This window comes from Mirounga angustirostris, unplaced genomic scaffold (genome assembly GCF_029215605.1).
Source record: "Mirounga angustirostris isolate CCGP_5_RB_7025 unplaced genomic scaffold, mMirAng1.0.hap1 SCAF_12, whole genome shotgun sequence".
Taxonomy (NCBI): domain Eukaryota; kingdom Metazoa; phylum Chordata; class Mammalia; order Carnivora; family Phocidae; genus Mirounga; species Mirounga angustirostris.
In genome coordinates, this window is record NW_026991720.1 from 47,585,527 (window position 1) to 47,610,247 (window position 24,721).

Genomic DNA, 24,721 nt, shown 5'->3' on the forward strand with positions numbered 1-24,721 from the left:
CTGGAACCTTCCCTCCAGCCAACACTAAAGTGGCAGGGAAACGTTTTTAGTGATGGTTCTCCCAATTCAATTTTGTTTGAACCCAGCCTTTTCTACCTCCCTCTGCCACGGGCCAGGTAAATGATAAAAGCTCTGCTTCGTTCGCTGAAGGGGACACAGGCTCCAGTATTGTCTGCTTTCATTTTGTCTGGGTGGTTTCACGTAGCTGAGGATGGATGGCAGCCACTTGCAAGAGGCCCTCATGTTCAAGGGTGAGGCAGGCGCCAAGGAGTTAACTGGCAGAAGTATCCATCTGGAATGCGATCTGGAACTATGCCAAGATTCTGGAGGTACTTGCTGGTTCTCTTGGCTCTGGATGAGTGGAGGCATCATTTGGATGGATTCTGTAGGGTTTTGGGGGAAAGCCTTTCTTAAAAAGGCCATTCATCTCTTCAGGTCATAAAGCGGAATCACAAACTGGTTTTCCCAATTAGAGTCTTAAAACAACAAGAACAAAATCAGCCAGCGCAGCCATCCTCTGGAGAATGTTCTGTGTGTGCTCGGATAGTCACAGCCCAAGAGCACACACAGGAATCCTGCAGGACTTGAAGGGAGCGATCTTACACAGTCTGGCATCTCCCATCGTTTGTCGTGGATGCTTTTGCCCTCCCGGCCCTGACCCAGCCTGGGTCGGAGCCTTTCCAGCGTTCTTTTAGCAAGTATCCAGTTTTGGAAATGCCACGCATCTAAGGTGTTAACGCTTAGGTAATGTGCTAAGCAAGAGACTGAATCTGCCTGGGGGTCATTTCCTCAGCATCGCTAAGCCCTTGGTTCTTGGCGGAATAAAAACAAAAACAGATAGAAGAACTAGCAGGCTCCGTGCTGATGCTAGCAGTCCTCATGTGGACATTTAACTGAGCTCTTGGCCAGAGTGCAATCCATCTGGTCCAGTATTTTTGTCACCAGTAAAAATTTGCTTGATAGAGCTCAGCTCTTTCCTTTCTGTCTTTTTTGTCAGATCTAAAAGGTACATTGTTTGGAAAGAAAAAGAAAGAAAAAATAGCCCCAGGCTGTCTAGCTAACACAAAAATAAAACATGTTGTAGTTTTCTTTTCTCTGCTTTTTTCCAATTTAAAAAGAAGGACAAATAGGAGGACCTATAAAACACAATTTCTTAGGGAAAAAAAAAAGTCATGAGATGTTTTGGTGATTCTTCTTTTTCTTTCAGCTATCACATTAAACTGTTGTGATTTTACTAACCTAGTTAACAAGATTTTAAGAATTAAAACATCTTTGGTAATCTTTTTAACATAGTTGCAACATTTTTAAGTCATCTTGCACTGACTTAACAGCACATGTTGGGACAGGATAGTGACATTTACGGTCTGCTCACTAGCAGGGGAGGTCTGGGAAACATTGTGCAATAAACAAAACGTGTTTCTTCCATTCCCTCATTTCACCTTCCAGAATGCTCTCTTGAGGCACGTTCCCAGCTTCCCTCGCCCCTCCTCTACCTGGAGCTTTCACTCTGCTTACATTTGCAAGAATTCCAACCTATGTCTCTGGGGTTCCCTTCTGGTCCCTCCTACTGTTAAAAACAACCTCTCCAGAGTCTTATTCCCAGAGGATTTTAGATCAGTGCTCAGGGAGAAAGTCATTTGACCTATTTGGCCATTTTCACCAACACTACAATTGATTTGTGCATTGTTACTGTCTGCCAGGCTCTCTGGGGTTCTGGAGGCCAAGGAGCACAGTCATTTCCCTAAAAGAGCTTAACCTAAATGTAATTCAGATATGCTCCGTGAAGGAGCTTAGACCAGTAATCTATAAATGCTCTCCTAACTTCCAGATTCTTAGATCTGATGCATAATCCAGTAGAATGAATCTCTAATGGGACCATTTCAGATATCCCATTAGGCTGGTCAAGAAATTTAAAGGTTTGGTCATTTCCTAGTGCCTCTCAAGTGGCACCTATTTCTTCCACCTGCTCATAAGGCCAGTAACAGAGCAGTTTTTAAGAAAAAAAAATTTTTTTATTTGGTCTTTGATTTCAAAATCTGTCAAAGGAGACTGAATTAGATGATAAGAATCTCTTTCTGTTTTATCCCACATTTATGATATTTTGTTTGGCAAACATGAGGTATGGGGAAGCGCTGTTGAACTAGTGTTGCCGACAGTTTGTTTTCTCAACTGTCATTAGGTTTGTTTGAAAATGTACAGAATTTCTTTTGCAACCACTTTTTGGAATGCATTGCTTTATTTTTAAAAACTGGTTCTTTATGAAGTGGGTAATGAGTAGGACTGTATCTCTTTTAATTCTTCTCTAGTTAATAATCACTTTCCAGAAATGTTGCTTTCTGCTCACATGGTGGGATAAGAACTGAAAAAGCATTTGCTTATATAATATTCTAAAAAGATTTTATAATTTATTTGAGAGAGAGAGCACGAGTGGGGGGAGGGGCGGGACAAACAGACTCCCTGCTGAGCCCAGAGCTGGATGCGGGGCTCCATCCCAGGACCCCGAGATCATGACCTGAGCCGAAGTCTGACGCTTAACCGACTGAGCCACCCAGGCACCCCACTTATAGAGTATTTTTTACATAGTTTCCTTTTTTAAATTTTATGCTGGTTTCCTGCTGGCCAGTGAAGGTAGAAAATGCTGCTGGTTGAAATATGTTTATATTTTTGTGGGAAATTAATGGGACTTAAAATTAAAAGATGGAAATAAGTGACTATGGCTGGATTTTTCTGGTCATTGAGGGGCGTTAGTTCCGTGTCTTTGGTTTTTCTTGATGTGTATAAATTTTGCTTGTCTCAGTCATTTCTATTTTTAAAAAATTATCGTTTATAAGATTGCCTAATTTAAAAAAATTGTTGGCAGTTACTTATCACTATTAGAATGGTGTGACCTTTTAGAATTATTTTTGGGGAGAAAGAAGAGAACATCTCTTGCAGTCCTGCTGAAGCTCTCTATGTAGACACGAGATGCAGCTCATTGCATTTGAAATTCCACTGTGATGATTTTCAGACGGTGGCATTTCTCGAGGCCTCCCTCACATGTCAAAGAGAGGCATATAGATTGGAAACTATTTACTGAGGGAATCTCAAATGTTACTGAAAATACAGTTGTAAAATGTCAAGATATTTGCATGCCAATGAATTGGATGTCCTAAAAAATTTTGTAATCCTCGCTCTCTGCTTGTTTTCCTTACCAAGGAATTTGGAGAAATATCACGAATGAGACACCGCATTTTCTTTTTCTGTTTTTGAACAGTAACTACTATGGTGTAGGTAGTTTTGTTTTCTTCTTTAATTTAATTCAGCTTCTTCATTTAAGAATCTGTTTCCAAATGGATGTGGTATGGAACTTGTAAATTTTCACTCTTGAAGATATTTGATCCTTTTCCCTCCTGAATGTATCAGTAATACTTAAGAGGGATTTAATACTGTTTAACAGTGATTACAAGGGTGATTCTTTGGGAGTGCTTTTTAGTCTTTCACTGCTAAGTCTCCCTCCTTTTCATTCTTTTTTTCACCTATGTTCTTTTTTTTTTTTAAGGTTTTATTTTTAAGTAATCTCTACACCCAATGTGGGGCTCACACCCAAAACCCCCGAGATCAAGAGTCACATGCTCCACTGACTGAGCCAGGCGCCCCTTTTCACCAATGTTCTGGTCCTATTCCACTGAACAGAAGGGACTGTGCCTCACTCATCTTTTTATGCCAGAGTACCTGGTTTAGGATCTGTCTCATATTGGACACTCAAAGAATGTTGAATAAATGGACAAATAGCCCATACTTTTAAATGACTTTTAGTATCTTAGCTGAAAGTTATTACCCAGGAAGTGATTGGGAGCTGCAAATTCCTGTCAAAATAAAATGTTTGAGAATAAGGTAATCTTCTGTTTGTTATTTTGAAATTATGAACGAAAGACCATCCCTTCTTTGTGAGGGGAAGAAAGGCCAGGGTGTATAAAGAGGATGAAATAATTAATTTGACTTGAAATCCTTGGGTAGATGAGGTGCTAAGCTTGGAATCTTTCTTTCTTTCTTTTTTTTTTTAAAGATTTTATTTATTTATTGGAGGGAGAGACACACAGCGAGAGAGGGAACACAAGCAGGGGGAGTGGGAGAGGGTGAAGCAGGCTTCCCGCTGAGCAGGGAACCCGATGAGGGGCTCGATCCCAGGACCTTGGGATCATGACCTGAGCCGAAGGCAGACGCTTAACGACTGAGCCATCCAGGCACCCCTGCTTGGAATTCTTTCATATGATATAAGAAAAGCATAAAATAAGCTTGGGAGATATTCCCTGTCATCATTCAAGGATTTTCAGAACATGTGAGGAGTATGGTTGGCCAACACTTTAGGTGTAATGTACACGAAAAGACAATTTGTTGAATCGATAGGGGGAGTGGTGTATGATAAGAAAAGAATGCATGGCTATATGAATTTAGAAATGCAGAAACACTATATCAGTTTGGGTCGAACCAGGAGACAGAAACCACACCATCATTCAAATAGGGAACGTTTAAAATAAAGAATTATTGGGGTGCTTGGCTGGCTCAGTCTGTAGAACACGCAACTCTTGGGGGATGAACTCTTGGGATCATGAGTTTGAACTTGACATTGGGTGTAGAGATTACTTTAAAAAAAATCTAAAATAAAGAATTATTAAGCTGAGATAGGAGAGTAACCATAGGATGTGAAGAGAACATTAAAGGCTCCTCTGGAGCTGAAGAATACCAAGGAAGGACAGGTTTGGAAAGGGACCCTTCCTCATGGCTGGGGTTCAGACCTCACTGGAAAGGTGTGGACACACCTCCTGGGATGGCAGGAAGTTTGTAGGTTATGTGGGCCACTCCTGCCCACAGTGATGGACTAGCAGGAAACAACACTCTGGGCACAGGCAAGCTGAGGCTGATGGGCCAACGTGCAGAGGGAATTGGGTTACAGCTGTGGGTGCAAGAATTGCAGTGTGCAGGGTGTAGCAGGGCTGTGGGGAGGTAGTTATTGGGCCCAGAACAGTCCTACATGGTCACTGAGGGACTGCGTGCTCTGGACTCCTGCCTGGAGCACAGAGCATCACCAGATGTTCTCCTATGCGTGCAGTGCTGAGGGACCAAGATGCAAAAACAGTATGCTGGAATCACTGCAGTGTCCCTGCAGCGCCCTCTACTGACAAAGCCTAATATTGAGTTCAATGTAAAGAAGAGATGCTTAGTCTAGTTCATTATCACAGAGCAGGTGTTAAAGGGTGAATTTGGAATTGAGCCAGGATAAACTGATAACTGGCACAACCCCAAATTCCAGTTTAGTCAAGGATGTTTTGTTTTGTTGTCGTTAAGAACAGGAGGTAAATCAAAAGGAGCTGATTTCTGTTCGAGGACTCACTCTGTAACTTTGTAACTGAAAGAACCCGTCAGTGCTGGCCGTGTAAGCTGCGTACTCAATTAAAAATTGAGTTCATGATAGATTGATTTTGACACTTTATTTTTAAAATGAGCACATACTAAATTCATGAAATACTTGTCTTACAAAACGATCTCTCTGATTATTAAAAGATTAAAGACTGCATAGTATGTGCCTTTTACATAATTTGTAATATATTAGCTTTTCACCTCTAAACAGACACTCTGGGCCTGAAAACTCTTATGCCTCTTATTTTTGTGTCTCTATCTCATAAGGCTTAAGAAGAGCAAAGGATAACCCTATTTAACAAGCCCCAGGTCACACTCATTACCAACATACCACATAGTTGCTCACCTTTACACCTGATGGCAACAGCTGGCTCTGTCCATTAGACATCATGAAAATCACTCTTTGGGTTTTTAAAATTTATGCCTTTTAATTTCATTGTGCTTTCTCTTTGTCTTAAATTACAAGCGTGGATAAATAGGGATGTTCAGTGAAGTGTGTCTGCCATTCATTATTATATATATTTTTATGTGTATTGTATATTTTCTTAACTAGAAGTTTCATAAAAATAAATGTATTGGCAAAAACGTTAATGTAAAGTTACATATTACAGAACTTGATTTTTACAAAGTGGTAGTAGAAGGGAACAATATTATCGAGCAGAGTGTCAGCATCTGCACTGTAAGGTCTCAGTACGGCACTAGTATCTAACTGTAATAATAATGATAGCAACATTTCTTTTTTTTTTTTTTAAAGATTTTATTTATTTATTTGACAGAGAGAGAGACAACGAGAGAGGGAACACAAGCAGGGGGAGTGGGAGAAGGAGAAGCAGGCCTCCCGCCGAGCAGGACGCCCGATGCGGGGCTCGATCCCAGGACCCTGGGATCATGACCTGAGCCGAAGGCAGACGCTTAACGACTGAGCCACCCAGGCGCCCCGCAACATTTCTTTTTTGAGTGCTGGCTGTGGCCAAGCATGTTCTAAGTGCTTTATATGTATTAACTCATTTAATCCTCACAAAAACCCTCATATGAGGCAAATACTATTCTTATTCCCATTTTACAGGTGGGGATACTGAGGCAGAAACTGAAAAAAATTTCCCAAGACTACCTAGTTAATAAGTACTGTACAGGAATTTGAACCTAGGCAGTTTGGTTTTAGAGCTCCCATTCTGAACCCCTATATACCATACTGCCCACAAGATTGATGGAATGAGTTATTTTTCAGTATACTGCTGATCTGACAAGACAAGGAAAACTGGCTCGGATGTTAAATACCAAGTGACATTTGGAAACCCAGAGAGTTAAGCTGAGCAGGGCAGGCTGACTTACCTTAAACTTGCTCTTAGGTTTTCATAATCTCCTGGGCCACAGAAGGCAAAACCCTGGACCCACCGAAGTTGGCTAATGTAATTAGCAAAATCTCCTTCCTTTATGGAGCTAGAATCCTTAAGCTACATTCTCTTGGTAATGGCGAACTAGGGTAACAAAAACCCAGGTTCTTCCAAGGAAAATTTTCTATCTTGAACCTTCAAACTATGTGGTGGAGCAAACATAAAATTCAGAAAATTTGTAACCTCTAGACAGTTCATGGATTTACAGCAAGAATTCACACTGGCCAGATGATCAGAAAAACATTTAAGGTTGGTAGTCCCTCCCAGTACCTAGCAGAAGCAAATGCAGATTCTTTGTGGAGGAACTCACCTTAATTTGACCATAAAGGACCCTCACATAGTTTCTAAAATGGTTAGCTCCCATTTAAAAAAAAAAAAATCACAAAACACAAGAAAATCATCATGAAGGAGTCAGCAAAATCAACCTGCAAGGACTTTAGATACTGAATTTAAATCGGACACAATATATAAAATAAGTGTGTTTTCTGTGTTTAAAAATGGAAGAAGAGGGGTGCCTGGGTGGATCAGTCAGTTAAGCATCTGCCTTGGGCTCAGGTCATGATCCTGGGGTCCCGGAGTCAAGCCCTGCATGGGGCTCTCTGCTCAGTCGGGATTCTGCTTCTCCCTCTCAGTCTCCCTCTGTGCTCTCCCTATCTCTCTCTGCCCCCCCCACCAAATAAATAAATAAATAATAAAAATGGAAGAAGAGATTGAAAGCTTGTCTCAAAAGGAGCAAGACATTTTATATAAATAAAAAATACATAACTGAAATTAAAAGCCTAAAAGGCAGTTTAATAACAGATAGAATTGAAGAGAGAATTAATAAACTGGAAAAGAAGATTGAATTAATGTTCAGAATATAGTACTATGGGACAAAAAGAGGGAAACTACAGAAGAAAGGCTAAGAGAGAAGGAAAACTGAATTTGGCAGAAATGAAAGAGATCAGGGGACAGATTCAGGACACCCAGCAAATTCCAAGCCAGATTAAATTTCTTAAAAAGAGGTCCATACCTAGATATGATGTAGTAAAACTGCACAATGCCATGACAAAGATCTCATGACAGAGTAGTCAGAGATGATAGTTTTCAAAGGAACAAATCAGCAGTTTAACACAGCAATGATAGAAGCAGGAAATAGTGGAGCTGTGTCTTCAGCAGGCTGAGAGAAAATCACAGTGAAGTCTGTGATTCTGCCCAGCTAAATCTATTTCTCAAAAATGAGGGTGAAACAGGGCAATATTTAGAGAAAAGAAGGTGAGGAAAAGATTTGTCATCCTCAGAGCCTCACAAAAGGAGTTTCTAAAGTATCAATTTTGCAAAGAAGGAAAGAGCTTTCAAATAAAAATATCAGAATTTTTAAAAGGAACAAAAAACAAGGCAAGTGGTAAATCTGAACCAGCATTAACTGTCTTAGGTAATGAACTTAGAAAATAAAGTATACGTCAACACAGCACCATCAGTCGTGAAGTGATTAAACATAACCTGTTATTTTGGAGGAAGGTGAAGAAAATGATAAAATTTGGGTTTTAAAATTTGAAATTAGATTTAAAATTTAGATACATTATGTATACATGTCACTATTTCTAGAATAATCACTAAATAAAGCTAAACAAAGTTCTTAGCTTCCAAACCAGTAGAAGCAAAAAAAAGAAATAAAATAATTAATCAGTCCAAAACTTAAAAAACATAGAAATAGATAAGACAAATAGCACAAAATAAGATGATAGAAGCAAATTCGAATATAATAGTAATTATATTAAGTGTAAATGGACAAATTATTCTAGCTAAGGGATAAAGATTATCAGAGTGGATTTTTAGAAATTCTAGCGATATGCTGTTTACTAAAAGAATCACAACTACATACATATTAAAGGTATGTAAGATTATACACCAGACAGAGTCCTATTAAAAGAAAGCTGATGTACTAATAATAGAATTTAAGTCAAAAGTATTATTAGTGATAAAGAAGGTCATAACAGGTACAGTTTACCAAAAACATAAAGCAGTTCTAAACTTTTATAACTTAATACCTTAATACGATGACTTCAAAATATATAAAGTAAAAATTATTGAAATTACAAGGAAGAATAAAACAGTCCTTTATCATAGGAGGAGATTTTTAAAATATTCTCTTTCTTTCTCTCTCTCTCTCTCATTAATTGGTAGATCAGGAGGCAAGAAATGAGTAACACAGTGAACACAGTATTTAGCTTGATGCAAAAGACATATAAAGAACCCTGTATCCAACATCTGAAGAATGCGTACTTTTAAAGTTTAAAATAATAAATATTTTTTAATATTTAAGAAAATAAAATATTTAAATTTTATTTAAATATTTGAGAATATTGCACCATAAAGCAACTTGCAACAAATTAAAAGGACTGGCATACAAACCAAATAGCTGCAATTCAATTAGAACTCAGTAATGAAAGTTAACTAGAAAAAAGCCCCCATGTTTGGAAATTATGAAGCACGCATTCAAATACATCACAAGACAAAGCACAGAGTACAGAAATGATAAAATATTTAGAAATAATAATGACAACATTTACCTATCAAAACTTAAGGGAGGCAGCGGAATGGTACTTAGAAAAGTGTAGCCTTACAGGCTTACTGAGAATTGAAAAAAGGCTGGAAGTTACTCAGCGGTGAGGGTCACAGCTTGGCAGTTCACTGGGAACTAGCTTCAGTCTTACTTTCTACTGTGAGAAAGTGAGGAAAATGGTCGAATTAGTATGATTTTTGTGCTCCAGAATTAATTTAGTGACTTAACATTTTGGCATGTTCTAGGACAGCAGCTTAACATCTTATCCCTTAAAGGCACAAGACATTTTGTGTAAGTATTTATTAATAGAGGATGGTATAGGCAGCCCCACATTAGAGATGGATGCGCTCCAAAATGTCCTCATAATTGGATTCCTGAGTCATGGAGGCAAGGGGCCACAGACATGACAAGGGGCTTCAGCAGGGGGCAGGCAAGAGTGCACACCAGGAACTGTTAGGATAAGGAAGACAGAAGGGGAGTGCATGGCCATGCTGGTTATTGCCACCTGGCAACCTGAGCCTTGCCTGAGGATAAAGCGGGGGAGCTTCCTTGATTTCATAAGCCGTGTTGGCTTTTAGTTTAATCCACTAGTTTGGCCCTTATGATATGGTAGACGTGGTTCTTACGGAGTAAAACGTTTGGAATGATTTCTTCTTCTGTGAAGTTTCATGCTTACATTCAGATAATACTTTCAGTCCAGCCTAAACAGGTTTTTTTCCCCCAAAATAGTACAAGAAAATAAGTTGCCTTCAATGTATTGTTGCCCTGTGAGTCTCGAAGTTCATTTTTATGCACTAAAGACTTGCATTCCCGGGAGCCCAATCGAACACGGAGCTTCTCGCTACTGTCCTATATACACGTGGTGTGAGCTGCCTCCTTTTTCTCATTAACTTGCCTCCTTGTGCTAATTAGTGCTCACTTCATGTATTTTGTGTGCTCCAGCTTTTTAAAAAAATTTTTTGAGAGTCTGTCCAAATCATACTCTCTCCACCCCCTTTATCATGTGCCATTCAGTGCCTCACTAGATATTTATGGAGGCCCCTCCTTCATCGTGGACTCTGGGCTGGGTCCTGTGATTGGTAACTACTCTCTCTGCTCATAAAGAATGGAAACTAGCAGGAAAGGACAGGCTCTTCTATAACTGCAGTCTCAGGCAGAAGATGCACACCACAGTGGGGGTACATTGTTTTCTGAGAATTCGAAAGAAGAGGATATTGAATCCAGACTACTCAGAGCTGGGAGGCCTGGGGCAAGTTCATGGACATGTCTGAGCTTTAGTTTTCTCATCTAGATTGTAGGGCTTGTATTATATGTATCGCAAGGGTGTTTTTAGGAATAGAAATGATATGTGTAAAGCACAGTGTATGGGAAACAGGCTCATATGCATGAAAGTTATCAAATCAGTAAATACTTGTTGTGCAGCTACTATGTTCCAGCCACTGTTTCAAGCCCATAGGATACACAAGTGGATAAAATGAGTCCTCCCTTTGCGGAGCTTATATTCTATGTGATAAAGAGTATTAAAGCATTATCGACTAACAAACACAATAAGCAACTATTTGTTGTTGTTACTATTATTATCCACTTGGAGGAATCTGGAAAGAAATAGATAGGGTTTTAACAGTCTGAGGTGGAAATCTGGACAGGGATGGAAGTATGGGACAAGGAATAACATGGAACCAAAGTGCAGGGTGGGAAATTTGCCGAGGATAGGCTCAGAGACAACCGTTGAGGAGCGTGTTGGACCAGCACACATGGCTGACCCTGGGTGAGGAGTGGGCAGCCTGAGTGCCAGGCTGGGGAGTTTATAGACCGTGAGCAACTGAAATCAACAAAGCAAAACAGGGATTTTTTTTTTTTTTAACCTGGGGTATAATTTGACCAGATCTGGACTTCAGGAAGTTTTTAATATGTTAATGCTGCATAAAGGATATTGGAAGGCAGAGAGATTGGAATTTGGAGAGGTCAGGTCATTGCAAAAGCTTAGTGAAGAAAAAGCCCAATGGGAATGAATTGGTGCCATATTAAGTCAATATTGGGAACTTTTAAAACTTAATTTTTCAAATTCTTATTGACATCAAATACAGAAATGCTAAGTGTACCCAATTAGTTTTTACAAATGTGTGGTACATATATACTCATGTGGATACCATCTAGAACATTACCAGCACCTATATTAGGGACTTTAACTCACAATGCAGCGTGGGCACCATTTGCTGTAGCCTGTTTCAGGGAAGGATGGTGGGCAAGTCTGTGGGGTAAATCCGACCTCGCGCCAGCCAGCAGTCTTTTCAGCTCTGCCGTCCGTCTCCCTCCCCTTCCTTCCTGAGCAGCCTGTTGCTACATTAACCAGACAGCAGGAAGAAAGGCAGACTGTGTCTACCAGAGTCTGCACCTCTTCCTGAGTTAACTTTTTAAGTGGGATACACGAAGCACGTTTACCCTAACGGCCCCAAGCATGAGAGAATCACATTTTATACTAAGCCTGGGTTTCCCTAAAGGGAAACAGTAGAAATATTTACAAGTCATTTTAGTGAGGCCAGAACATACCCAAACAAACCACAAATAAAGATCCTGTCAGCAGTGCACTAGGGTGAGGGGTCCCTGAGTCTCGGATGTGCCCTGGCCCACACCGTGGTGCAGTGGGTCATTCTCCCTCTCCAAGTGATGGTACAGCGTTCTCTGTACACACAGGAAGGGACCCATTTTTGTTTCATTGCTGATTATTGCATTGCCATCGACTAGTTAAAAAGCTTTGTATCACTTGTTATAAAAGACCACTGGGTTTGGTCAAATTTTAAAGGATAGATTCTTTTACGTTGTAGTTCTTCAACTTTTATAACTATTGTGTGGTCAGTTTTATGTCAAGGCAAATAAGAAAGGCATTCTAGGTAAATAGCATTGATTATCAAAGTAGTATTTTGTGTATTTAAGTATATTTAGGAATACCTACCCTGAGGCAGATAGTATTTGAAACTTTTGTTTTCCCTTATTAATCAGTTTATGGCACATTTTCTTTTCAAAATGGATTTGACAAGGGGCGCCTGGCTGGCTCAGTTGGTAGAGCATGGGACTTTTGATCTCGGGGTTGTGATTTGAGCTCCACATTGGGTGTAGAGATTTTACTTAAAAATAAAATCTTAAAAAAAAAAAAAGAACTCAAAATGGACTTGGGAAATTATATTTGGGAAGGCATATATGAAAAGTTGGAGAACAGGCAAAGAATTACATTGGTTCCCCCCCAGTTGAAGAAACTGGATTTTAATCCTGGGAGGGGCTCAAACAGAAGTGATTTTCCTTTGTCCTTTTTATTTCTGCCTGATTCAACAGATTAAAAAAAATTACTGCAGAGCTGCTGTGACTGAGGCTTGGGTGGGAAAGATGAGAGTGGGAGGGTCCCACAAAGCCCTTCTAGCATATTTCCACGTGTGGATAGATTCAGCCCGCGTCTTCTCAGCATTTTCCAGTTCTTTCCACTCCGTTCTGCTCCTTTGCTTAAAACTCAGTTGGTAGTGTGGTGAAAGTCTAAAAAGCTGTTTCATTTCAAACTCTTATCTGTTGCAATCTGTCATTTAGGATTACAGCATATTTTGGATCTTTAGGATACTTTTGCCATTGCTAGGAGATATGAAAGTACTGTTTTATGTACTATCTTATTTTGCTAGGTAGCAGAATAGACTTCTTTGATTATTTCCTGAATGTACCCCTGAAAAAGAGTATTTCTTCCTAACTGTAATTGTGATAGTCTTACCCACATCAGTCCATTTAATTTAGAAACCTAAAGTTGAAAGCATAATGTATGTCAGATATAGTGAATTGATTCTCTCAGAAATGTGTTTTGATATCAGACAACATAATTTTTAGAGTTTCTAGTCTACCTTTAAAAATAACTCCAGCGGATTGAAGACCTAAAACTCCAGAAGAAAATATAGGGAAAAGCTTTAGGACATTGGATTTGGCAGTGATTTCTTGGATATGACACCAAAGGTAGAGGCACCAAAAGCAAAAATAGACAAATGGGACCATATCAAACTTAAACACTTCTGTACATTAAAGGAAACAATCAGCAGAATGAAAAGGCAGCCTATGGAATGGGAGAAAATATTTGCAAATTATATATATCTCATAAGCAGCTAACATTGAGAATATAAAGAATTTCTGTAAGTCAACAACAAAAACCCAAATAACCTGATTAAGTGATGGACAAAGGATTTGAAAAGCCAGTTCCCCAAAGAAGATCTATTTATAGATGGCCAAGAAGCGTATGAAAAGATGCTCAAGGTCACTAATCATGAAATTTGTGCAAGTCAAAACCACAATGAGATGTCATCTTGGACCCATTATGATGGCAACTATCAAAAAAAGAAAAAGAAAACAAAGCAACAAGCGTTTGGTGAGGATGTGGAAAATTGAAACCCTTGTACATTGTTGGTGGGAATGGAAAATGGTGCAGCCATTATGGAAAATAGTATGGAGTTTCTTCAAAGACCCGCAAATAGAATTCCCACATGATCCAGCAATTCCATTCCCCAGCGTATACCTGAAAGAATTGAAAGCTGGGTTTTGAAGATATGTTTGCATACCCATGTTCACTGCAGCATTATTCACAATAGCCAAAAAATAGAAGCAACCCAAATGTTCATTGACAGATGAATGGACAAAGAAAATGTGGTTTTCTGTCAGTGAACATTTGTACATTCAATAGAATATTATTAAGCCTTTCAAAATAAGGAAATTCTGACACATGCTTACAGCATGGATGAAACTTGAGGACATTATGCCAAGTGAAATAAGCCAGTCACACATGGACAAAGATTGTATCACTCAGATGAGTGTCTGAAGTATTTAAAGTTACCCAAATCCTAAAATCTGTTATACAACAATGTGAATATGTTTACCACAACTAAACCATATACTTAAAAACAGTTAAGATGATAAATTTAATGCTATGTATTTTTTACCACAATAAAGAGAAAATAGTCTCCATACCTGTTCCTCTCTCTTTGGATAAAGATGATTTCTCATCTTTGTGAGTGTCCTTTATTCTAAGACTGTGAGTCTTAGCATGATTTTTACAGGTTTGATTTTAACATCCTGACTGATCCGCATTTCAAGTAATCTCAAGTAACACAAAGCTACAGGTTACTTTGCTTTCCTTGTGAAATTGGAGAGAGAACCGCGGGGTTTTTTCTTTTTCTTTTTTTTTTTTTCTTTGTTAAAATACTTCTTCAGTTCTTGCCGTGCCAAATGGTTTGATCATTTTCAAACGAGGCTAAAGAAACCGCTTGTCAGTGAGTAGATTACAAATCTGTGCAGCACCTCTCCTTTGCACTGATGCAAAGTGACAGTGTCAGTAGGAATTGCTTTCTTCCAGAATTTTTTATAGTAGATTTTTATGCCTGTATTAAAATTATCAAATTGTCAAATCGATTCCAGAAACTCAAGTAAAATGAGAATGATGTAGAGACCAAAAGGTATGCCGTTTCCTTGGTGCTATTCATCTTAGGAGGGGGAGCACCCAATTTTTAATACGAGCAGTTTACAACCACTCATGGTTAAATGGTTTAAAGGATTCTTTGTAACAAAAGGGGGCCTAATTACTAAGGAGGAGAGAATAATATAGCCAGGTTATTTACAATGTGTGACTTACTTAAATTATGATCCTGTTAACTATACAAAAATGACAGAAAGCAGAAACATCAGAGCAAATTAAACATTCTGGCTTTTCATTAATGATCTTGAATATAGGAGGTGTGCACAAGGTTAATTTTTTTCCCCTTTAAACATCACATGAGGCCTGCCCTCGGAATGAACCTGCGATTTCAAAGATTCAGTACATCAGCTCCTAAACAGAAAAAAAAAAAAAAATGACAGTAGTTTTTCTTTTCTACTAGGCCACACTAGAATGTTTAGTTTCTGTCACTAAATCACATGGTAGGGTTTCTAAATGCCCGTCTAGATCAATTTTAGGTGTGACTTCTTCCCTTACGATTTTTGAGTTACTTGTTGATTTTAATTGTTCTTATTTGTGATCTTTAAATGTTGATTGTGCCACTTATCACACTCTTTCATGGCACTGTCTTTGTAGGGCGTTTGCCTGTGTATTTCAGGACATATTTTCAGTGGTAAGGTTGTCAGGGGGTGCCTTTTTGGGGAGATTGTTCCTTGTAAGTGAAACAGATGAAGAGTACACAAAAGGAGCCGGAAAAATTAGTATTCAGAAACCAGTTTGCAGGAGAAAATGTAGAATTTTACTAGATTAGTGACATTATTTATCCTAAGTAAATTATATTCATTTAAAATAGTACAGTAAGGGCGCCTGGGTGGCTCAGTTGGTTAAGCGACTGCCTTCGGCTCAGGTCATGATCCTGGAGTCCCGGGATCGAGTCCCGCATCGGGCTCCCTGCTCAGCAGGGAGCCTGCTTCTTCCTCTGACCCTCTTCCCTCTCGTGCTCTCTGTCTCTCATTCTCTCTCAGATAAATAAACAAAAATCTTAAAAAAAAAAAAAAGATAAAATAGTACAGTAAGACTCTTAACTATAGAGAACAAACTGATGGTTACCAGAGGGGGATGGGTGAAATAGGTGATGGAGATTAAGGAGGACACTTGTCCTGATGAGCATCCGGTATTGTATGGAAGTGCTGAATCACTGTATTATATACCTGAAACTAATATTACACTGTATGTTAACTAACTGAAATTTAAATAAAAACTTATATTACAGTGGTTTTTTTAAAAACACAGTCATAATGTCTCTCTTAGAAATTGTCCAGAGACTCAATAACAAATATTATTTGAAAATATTAGTAAATATTAGTAACTCAATTAACAAACTTGGTTTAATGACAGTATTAATACCCAACAAAAGGAGAGCATATATTCTTTTCAGGTACTCATGTGACACAAAAATCGAGTATGGACCAGGCCACAAAGAAAATCTGTACACATTACAAAAGTTAGATGCCATGCATAGTCCAGGTTTTTCAAATAAGATACAGTAATACTAGATGTCAGCAACAAGGACAGCCTTGGAAATTTTAAAATACTATTCTTTGTAACTGTTGTTTTTATTTGAGGTACAGTTCTTATACCATAAGAGTCACCCTTTTAAAGTATACAATTCTGTGGGGTGTTTTGTTTTGTTTTGTTTTGTTTTGTTTTAAGTAGGCTCCATGCCCAGTGTGGAGCCCAACGCGGGGCTTGAACTCACAACCCAGAGATCAAGACCTGAGCTGAGATGAAGAATTGGATGCTTAACTGACTCAGCCACCCACGTGCCCCCAATTCAGTGTTTTGTTTTGTTTTTTTAAGCATATTCACAGAATTAGGCAACCATAAACACTCCATAATTTCAGGACATTTTTATCACCTCTAAAAGAGCCCTGAGCCCACTAGACCTCCCTTCCCATTCACTTCTGTCCCCAGCCTTGGCAACCACTAACCTACTTCCCTTCTTCCTTTATTTGCCTATTGTAGACATTTCACATAAATGGAAGCATAAAATATGTGTCCTTTTGTATCTGCCTTCTTTCACTTAGCTTGTTTTCAGGGTTCATTCATGTTGTAACACAAATCAGCATTTGATTTCTTTTTATGGCTCAATAATATTCCATTGTATGGTTATGACATTTTCTTAAATCCATTCATCCATCGATGTTCATTTGGGCTGTTGCCACCTTCTGGCCATCATGAATAATGATGCTGTGAACATTCATGTACAGTTTTTTGTATGAACCTTTTTTAAACTCTCAGTTAAAGAATAAAATTATAATTTAGATAAAGAATAAAGAATAAAACCATAATTAGAATGAAAGACTATTTAGAAATTACTGGGAATGAGAACGCTTCCTATAGAAACCTCTAAGCTGGGGCGCTTGGGTGGCTCAGTCGTTAAGGTTCTGCCTTCGGCTCAGGTCACGATCCCAGGGTCCTGGGATCGAGCCCCGCATTGGGCTACCTGCTCCGCGGGAAGCCTACTTCTCCCTCTCCCACTCCCCCTGCTTGTGTTCCCTCTCTCGCTGTGTGTCTCTCTCTGTCAAATAAACAAAAATTAAAAAAAAAAAAAACAACTTGTAAGCTGTGGCCAATGCGGCCCTCAAAGTGCAAATAATAGAATAGAATGATAGTATATTTAAATATAAATTATTTATAAGAAACTTAGAATTACTGAAAATAGATTAAGTACCCAAATCAATATTTGAGGAAAAAGAACAACAGAATTTACCCCAAATGTCAAGCAACCTAAGTAATAACTATAAATTCAGAAATTATAGAAAACAAGAGTAAAGGAAAAAAACCTAACAGATTTGATAAATAAAATTGAGAAAACTTTTCTTTGAAAACACTGATAGGGATGCCTGGGTGGCTCAGTCGGTTAAGCGTCCGCCTTCAGCTCAGGTCATGATCCCAGGGTCCTGGGATCGAGTCCCACATCGGGCTCCCTGCTCAACAGGGAGCCTGCCTCTCCCTCTGCCTGCAGCTTCCCCTGCTTGTGCTCTCTCTGTCTCTCTCTGTCTCTCGATCTCTGGCGAATAAATAAAATCTTTAAAAAATTGATAAAATAGAGACACCTCTGGCAAGCTTAATCAGAGAAAGGAGAAAGATACAACCAACTGTTCCTTTTTAACAATGAATTTGGAAATTCAAACAATTATTGAATTATCAAAATTGACTCAAGAAAGAGCACACAAATAGAAAATAACCATAGGAGAAAATTACTCCTTTTCATCCATCTATCCACCCTTCCATTTCCATCCTAGCCAACCATCCAATTCCTTTATGAAAAGTAGCCATCTCCTTCCTCCTAAATACCAGATAAACATTTTGGCATTGGCAGAGAGAAATGCCTAAGCATGGAGAAACACAGTAAGCATCTAGGTTTATTCTACAGATCAGCCTAAGTCTTTTAAGTAAACCAGATGAGAATATGACCAAGAACATGTGGAACCATCCCACCTGTCAGTATAATACACATCATTATCAGAATAATACAACCATGATTTTGTAAGCTTAGTGTGGGAAGTTAAGGATAGTCCAATATTAGGAAACCAGTGTAATTCGCTGTTAATAGGATAAAATGCTAATGCCTACATAATTATTTCTATGTGTGATAAATCTCAGAAAAAAGAAAGCTTCAGCAAGATTATTTCATCATTAGAATATGAATCAACAAAAATGAGTATTTTTCCTATATGATAGCATTAACCACATATACAGTATTATAGAAAAAAAATGACACTTCTCACAATGGCATCACAATCTGTAAAAATAGGAAAGGATAATTAACCAAAAAATGTATATTAGGCAAACAAAAACTTTACTGAAATGTATATAAAGCTGTTAATAAATGGATATACGTTCCACTTCCGGCTAGCAACTCAGTATTATAAAGCAGGTTTTCTCCAAATTAATGTAACACTTACATGCAATTCCAGTAAGATCCCAATAGAATTTCTTTTTAAAGCTTGACAAGTTGCTTCTAAAGTTCATATAAAAGAATAAGTAAAGATGGCAAAGAAATATATTTGAAACAAATTATTGTGGGGCATTTGCCCTACTAGATTTTACAATATATTATGGAGAATCTATAGATAGGTCTGTGGGTACATAAGAATTTAATATGTGATAAAGATAAAACTTTCAGTTCAGTAGGAAAGGATGGGCTATTTAATATCTATAGTTGACCCTTGAACAATATGGGGGTTAGGGGTGCCAACCCCCGTGCGAAGTCAAAAATCTGCATGTAACTTGATTCCCTCTAAAACTTAACTACTAATAGGGAGAACCACCACAAGAGATCACTTTTTACTGTGATAGGCAATTTGTCAGAGAAATGAGCTGCTCACGGGGAGATGATTAGTGTCACACTGTTCGTCTGAGCTTTTTCAAATTGTCACAGATCTCCAAAGACTCTTCCAATAACGTTTATGGAAAAAATTCCGTGTATAAGTGAATCTGTACAGTTCAAACCCATGTTGTTCAAGGGTCAACCCTTTCTTTGGGGAAATAAATATTTAGATCCCTGTTTTATGCTATTTCAAATCTATTTCAAATCCATAAAATTCTAGAAGAAAATAAAGCAATATACTTTTATAGTTATGGGGAAGGTCTTTAGAAGCATGACAAGGAGCCCTGAAGTCTTAAAATATTTAACAAATTCAGTTTTGTGAAATTATGGCAAAAGAAACTAGGAAAATAAAGTATGGATACCCAAGTGGGAGAAAGTATATGAAACAAATGTAGCAGGTACAGTATTGTATTCAGAATTTATACAGAGCTCCCACGAATCAGTAAGGAGAGACAGGGGAATAGAAAAGTGTGGGGAGAATATGAGCAATCACGTAAGAAATACAAATGGCTAATAAACATGAAAATGCCTTCGTTTACCATTAAGGAAAACGACTACTGGATTCAGTTTTCATCTCTCAGATTGCCAAAAATTAAAATGACTGATAATGTCTGATGCTTGGGAGGGCATGGCAGGAAGAGCCTTCTCTTACACTCCTACTGGAAGTTTAGATTTACACAGCCTGTTTAGGAGGGTCGCACCTACCCAAACTTAAAACATACCTACTTTTGACCTTAGCTGCGGCTATCTACTGCTATACTACAGAAATTCATCAGAGCAGTATTTATGTACAGAAAACCTGGGAGCAGCCTAAATGTCCCTCAGTAAGGGAACAGGTTAAATAAAATTTGGAGTATTCATGGGGCGCCTGTGTGGCTCAGTTGGTCAAGGTCTGCCTTGGACTCAGGTCATGATCTCGGGGTCCTGGGATCGAGCCCCACGTCGGGCTCTCTGGTCAGCGGGGAGCCTGCTTCTCTCCCTCTGCCTCCTTGTGTTCCCTCTCTCTCTGTCAGATAAATAAATAAAATCTTTAAAAAATTTTTTGGAGTATTCATTATGTGTAATACCATGCAGCCATTAAAAAGAACAAGCGAGTTTTGTATAATTTGACATGATAGATGCCATTTGTCAGCAAAGTGGTTCAGAGCCCAGGTGTGGAACAGACTTGATATCTACAAGGCTGAGTGACTTTGAGCAAGTTACTTAACTTCTCTAATCATTAGTTTGCCTGACTGTAAAAATGGGGGCTCTTTATAATACTCACCTCCTAAGGGTTTTGTGGGAAGTAAATGGGTTGGATGCTCCATGCATCGTGCTAGGCACAGTAGTAAGCGCTCACTAAGAAGTGGAAGAAAATGTAGCACAAGCAGTTTTGTATTTGTGCATTGAAAAAGTTGGAGAAGGATACCTGTCCCAGTGCTTGTAAGTAATTAATGTGATGGTAAAACAAACTAAACCAAAAAGCCCCACACACCTATGGGAAGTGTTCCTGACGGCATCAGCCTTCCCATGGGCTCTCACTCTACTTAACAATTCAGTCTGTACTGCGGTCACTGCACTTACCGGTAGTTCTTATTCTGATCACTTTCTGCGCCCCCTGAGTTTGGAATAATCCAGAATATGGGAGGAGGAGGAGAGAGATAGTTTAAGCTCAGTTCCGTTTTCTTCAGGTGTCCCTTAGAAAGATTTTCCTCTCCTGGCAGCTCCCCTTCATCTGTTACGCAGTGTGGGTTGACTTGCTGAGGAACAAAGGAAGCAGCCCAGCTAGTGTCAGAAGAAAACATTTTAGATTTTAGGGAAAATGCGCTCTGAGGCACACAGCCATTCAGCGACACTTCTATAGACACACTCCCGCCTCCCCCAGCCCCAGCCCCGCCTTCTTTGAAGAAGCAGAGCCGATTTCTTTTATGCCTCCCTACTTTTCACCTTCCTTCTCCTTCCCCCAGCCTTTCTCCTTCCTTCCTTCCTACCTACCCGCCCCTTGGGGAGGCATTGGTTTTACCTCATTCAGAGTTTAAGAGGCTGGTGACCCCTGGTGTCAAGATGTCATCGCTTTGGAACAATCGAACTCCTTCCCCCTTGCTTTTCCTGTTGTTGGAAGCATTAAAGGAAAAACTGACACTAAATTCCTGAGAATCCCAAAATGGGTTTCAAAGAAGGTTGGGTCAGTCCTTTGTTTAAGTGTGATTATAACGTCTCTCAGTCTGTATCCCGCCCCCCCCCCCACCCTCGCCCCAGCAATTAGATGCTACGTAGAGACCTAGGAATTCTATGATGAATTTTTCATCATAGCCTTTTTCATTGTACTGCCACATTGTTAGTGTCACCAGTAAATGACATCGTTATTCATGACTATCGCTGCCTCCAGCCATAGATTCAGAAAGGTCAGTTTTAATTAAAAACCAAAGAAAAATACATTTGTAGTTTTTTTTTTCTTTTTACCTTAGAAGAGTAGGTTATTAGCTTTCTTTATAACTACTGCTATCTTGGAGAACTTTCAGAGAACGTGGACAGACTCTTAAAATTCTTCAGCAGATCACCTCATCAGCAAGAAGAGTGCAAACCCTTTGGAGGAAGGGGAGTTCTTATCCCTGTGCCCACTCTCTGCTGGGGGCATCCCAGGCGTGGGACCTACGTCATTCCAGTAAATTGTCCTTTGAACATGAGAGCAGAAAAAATTGTAAGACGATCAGGGCGCCTGGGTGGCTCAGTCGGTTAAGCGACTGCCTTCGGCTTGGGTCATGATCCTGGAGTCCTGGGATCAAGCCCCGCATCGGGCTCCCTGGTCAGCGGGGGGTCTGCTTCTCCCTCTGACTCTCCCCCTCTCATGCTCTCTCTCTCTCAAATAAATAAATAAATCTTAAAAAAAATAAAAATAAAAAAAAATTGTAAGACGATCAGGTTAGCACAAATCCCATTTCACAGGTGACATTGAGGACTACAGGGTGGCTTGACTTTGTCCTAGGTCCCTAGCGAGCTGGGAATAAAGAAAAGGAGGTGTGGAGAGGGGTGTCAGAGTGGAGGGAGGAAGGAAGGACAGATGGACACTCACACAGGCTAGAAAGGTTCATGTATTTGGGTCTTGAGTCAGGTTAGATTTACAAAGTTACAATTTTTTTAATTGAGGTAAAATTCAAAAAACGTAGAATTCACTCTTTTAACCACTTTAAAATGTACAATTCAGTGGTTTTTAGCACATTCACGACATTGTACAACTAGCAGCACTATCCAATTCTAGAATGTTTCATCACTCCAGAAAGAAACCCCCACACTCATTCAGCAGTGCTTCCCTGGAAACCACCAGTCTGCTTTCTGTCACTATGGGTCTGCTTCTTCTGGATATTTCATATATGTGGCATCATACAATGCCCTGCCTTCTGTGCTGACTTCTTTTACATAACAGTATTTTCAAGGTTCCTTCATGTTGTAGCATGTATCAGTACTTCTTTCTTTTTTATGGGCAAATTGTATTCTTTTGTATGAATATACCACATTTGGTTTATTCATCCGTTGATGGACATGTAGATTGTTTCCACTTTCTGGCTGTTATGGATAAGGCTGCTTTGAACATTTGTGTACAAGTTTTTGTTTGAACAGTTGATTTCAGTTCTCTTGGGTGTATCCCTAGGAGTGGAATTGCGAGTCATACGGTAATTCTATGGGTATCTTCTTGAGGGCCTGCCAGACTGTTGTTTACAGTGGCTATGCAATATTTTTAAAGCAATGTGTAACTGACAGTGTTTCTTAAGACAAACACTGAGTTACATGCCAGGCTGTGAGAACAGAGAACAGAGATGAATGAAAAGCAGTCCTCCTCCATCAGCAAAGATGCGCATGGAAATATGATTGGGTGGACCTGCTGAAGGTGGGTGGCGTGGGGTTTATGGGAGGGCAGTCCAAGCTCTGGCTCTCGGAGCAGGTCCCGCTTGAGCTGAAAGTCAGAGGTGTTAGGTCACGTGGGAAGAGATGGACTCACAACACTTGGATTCTTGCATGCAAAGAGCACATCTTCTGGGGTAAAGAGGGTAATGGGCTGCCATGAACAGGCGTCCATCTTTTTATAGGAGGCCATCTCTGGCCAGATTGCTGGTTCCCTAATTTTACTCTTCATTGCCTTCATTACCGACTTAGCTCCCCCTCTTAGTATGAACCTTCATTCAGTATTCCAGTGTACTTCACAGAGGTACTCAGGGCCTTTGCAGCAGCTACACATCCATCTTATGTTCTTGCAGGATCATGGGACCCCAGGGGCCTCTGCCAGGTAGACAAATAGATACACTTAATAGTAGAATATGGTATAGGACACATGAACCAAGCAGGGAAACAGTGTTAGCCAAGGACTGCTCCTGCCAAGCGTAGGTAAAAGGATGGTAGGTTTTTGGTTTTTTACATAAATTAGTTGCTTTGGGCGCCTGGGTGGCTCAGTCAGTTGGGTCTGTCTTCCACTTGGGTCATGATCTCAGGGTCCTGGGTTCGAGCCCCATGTCAGGCTCTCTGCTCAGCAGGGAGCCTGCTTCTCCCTCTGCCCCCCAACCCCGGCTCATCTCTCTCTCTTTGTCTCTCTCTCCTCTCAAATAAATAAATAAAATCTTAAGAAAAAAATAAATAAACTAGTTACTTTATCTTTGTTCCTTTGTCTTGCCAGTGTTGGCGTACTCCCAACCCCCAGCCTTACCCAGATCCATTCTCCAGCTGTGGCCAGTGCTGTTTCTAAAATGCAAATTTGATTGTGTCACACACCCCAAACTCAGAATTCTTCAGTGTGTCGTCATTTCCTTTGGGATATTCTAGCACATTCTAGCAGGACCCTGAGGACTCCCTGGATGGTACTGGCAACAGTGTCTTCTCCAGCCTCATCCTGCCCACTCCCCTCCCCTCACCCTATGCTGAAATCCGAGGGGGGCACCTCGTTCCCCAAACGTCACACTCCATCTTGCCTCCTTATATCACACAGTCAGCTCCTTCTCCGAAATGTTCTGTCTGTCTCCCAACCCTCTTAACCCGACTCACTCCTATTCATTCTTCAAAATCCATCCTGTGTGCCTTCAACACATTCTTCCTCTTGGTGGTAATGGTTTACTTCTCTGCTCCCCCAAGAAGGCTACCTCTTTCCCCCACCCAGGACTTTGTTTTCATGAGGTGACCCCATCATCTTTGGACTAGTGAACGCGATTGAAGGCAAGACGTCATAGGATGATCTAGATCTTTGAACCCAGTTAGGGAGGCCTGATCTCCTATAGCGTGGGAAGGGAGCCATTCCTTGAAAGCCCAGCAGTGGTTAAAATTTCTCCTTAGCAGTTTCTCAGAGGATACAGTCATTAGTAGCATTAGTCAGTATGAGAAATACTGTTTCTGAGATGCTTATGAGTCGTTAGGCCCTCTCCATTGCCAGACAGCTATGTTACAGGGAAATTCTCTCCTCTGAGGATTTGTTAATAAAGAGTAAGGCGGCCTTTTCCTAATTGTTGGCAAGGACACTTAGAATAAAAACTTTTGGCCCTTGTGTGCCTGATAGTCATCATCTCTAAATTCAAATA

The 24,721-nt window shown here is 39.7% G+C and overlaps 1 protein-coding gene and 1 long non-coding RNA gene across 6 annotated transcripts in view; one reads left to right on the forward strand and one right to left on the reverse strand.

Moving 5' to 3' along the window:
- JAZF1 (JAZF zinc finger 1) overlaps positions 1–24,721 on the forward strand; it is a 327,155-nt gene that overhangs the window by 116,088 nt on the left and 186,346 nt on the right. The gene's annotated exons all lie outside the window — the stretch shown is intronic.
- Positions 349–23,991, reverse strand: LOC135362093 (uncharacterized). 3 transcript variants are annotated; one of them, XR_010406450.1, is made up of 3 exons: positions 23,860–23,991; positions 20,748–20,948; positions 349–476 (listed from the first exon to the last, which is right to left on the reverse strand). It is a non-coding gene; the product is annotated as an uncharacterized LOC135362093 (long non-coding RNA). The 3 variants fall into 3 exon arrangements; XR_010406452.1 differs by lacking the exon at positions 23,860–23,991 and adding an exon at positions 21,627–21,748; XR_010406451.1 differs by lacking the exon at positions 349–476 and adding an exon at positions 15,495–15,829.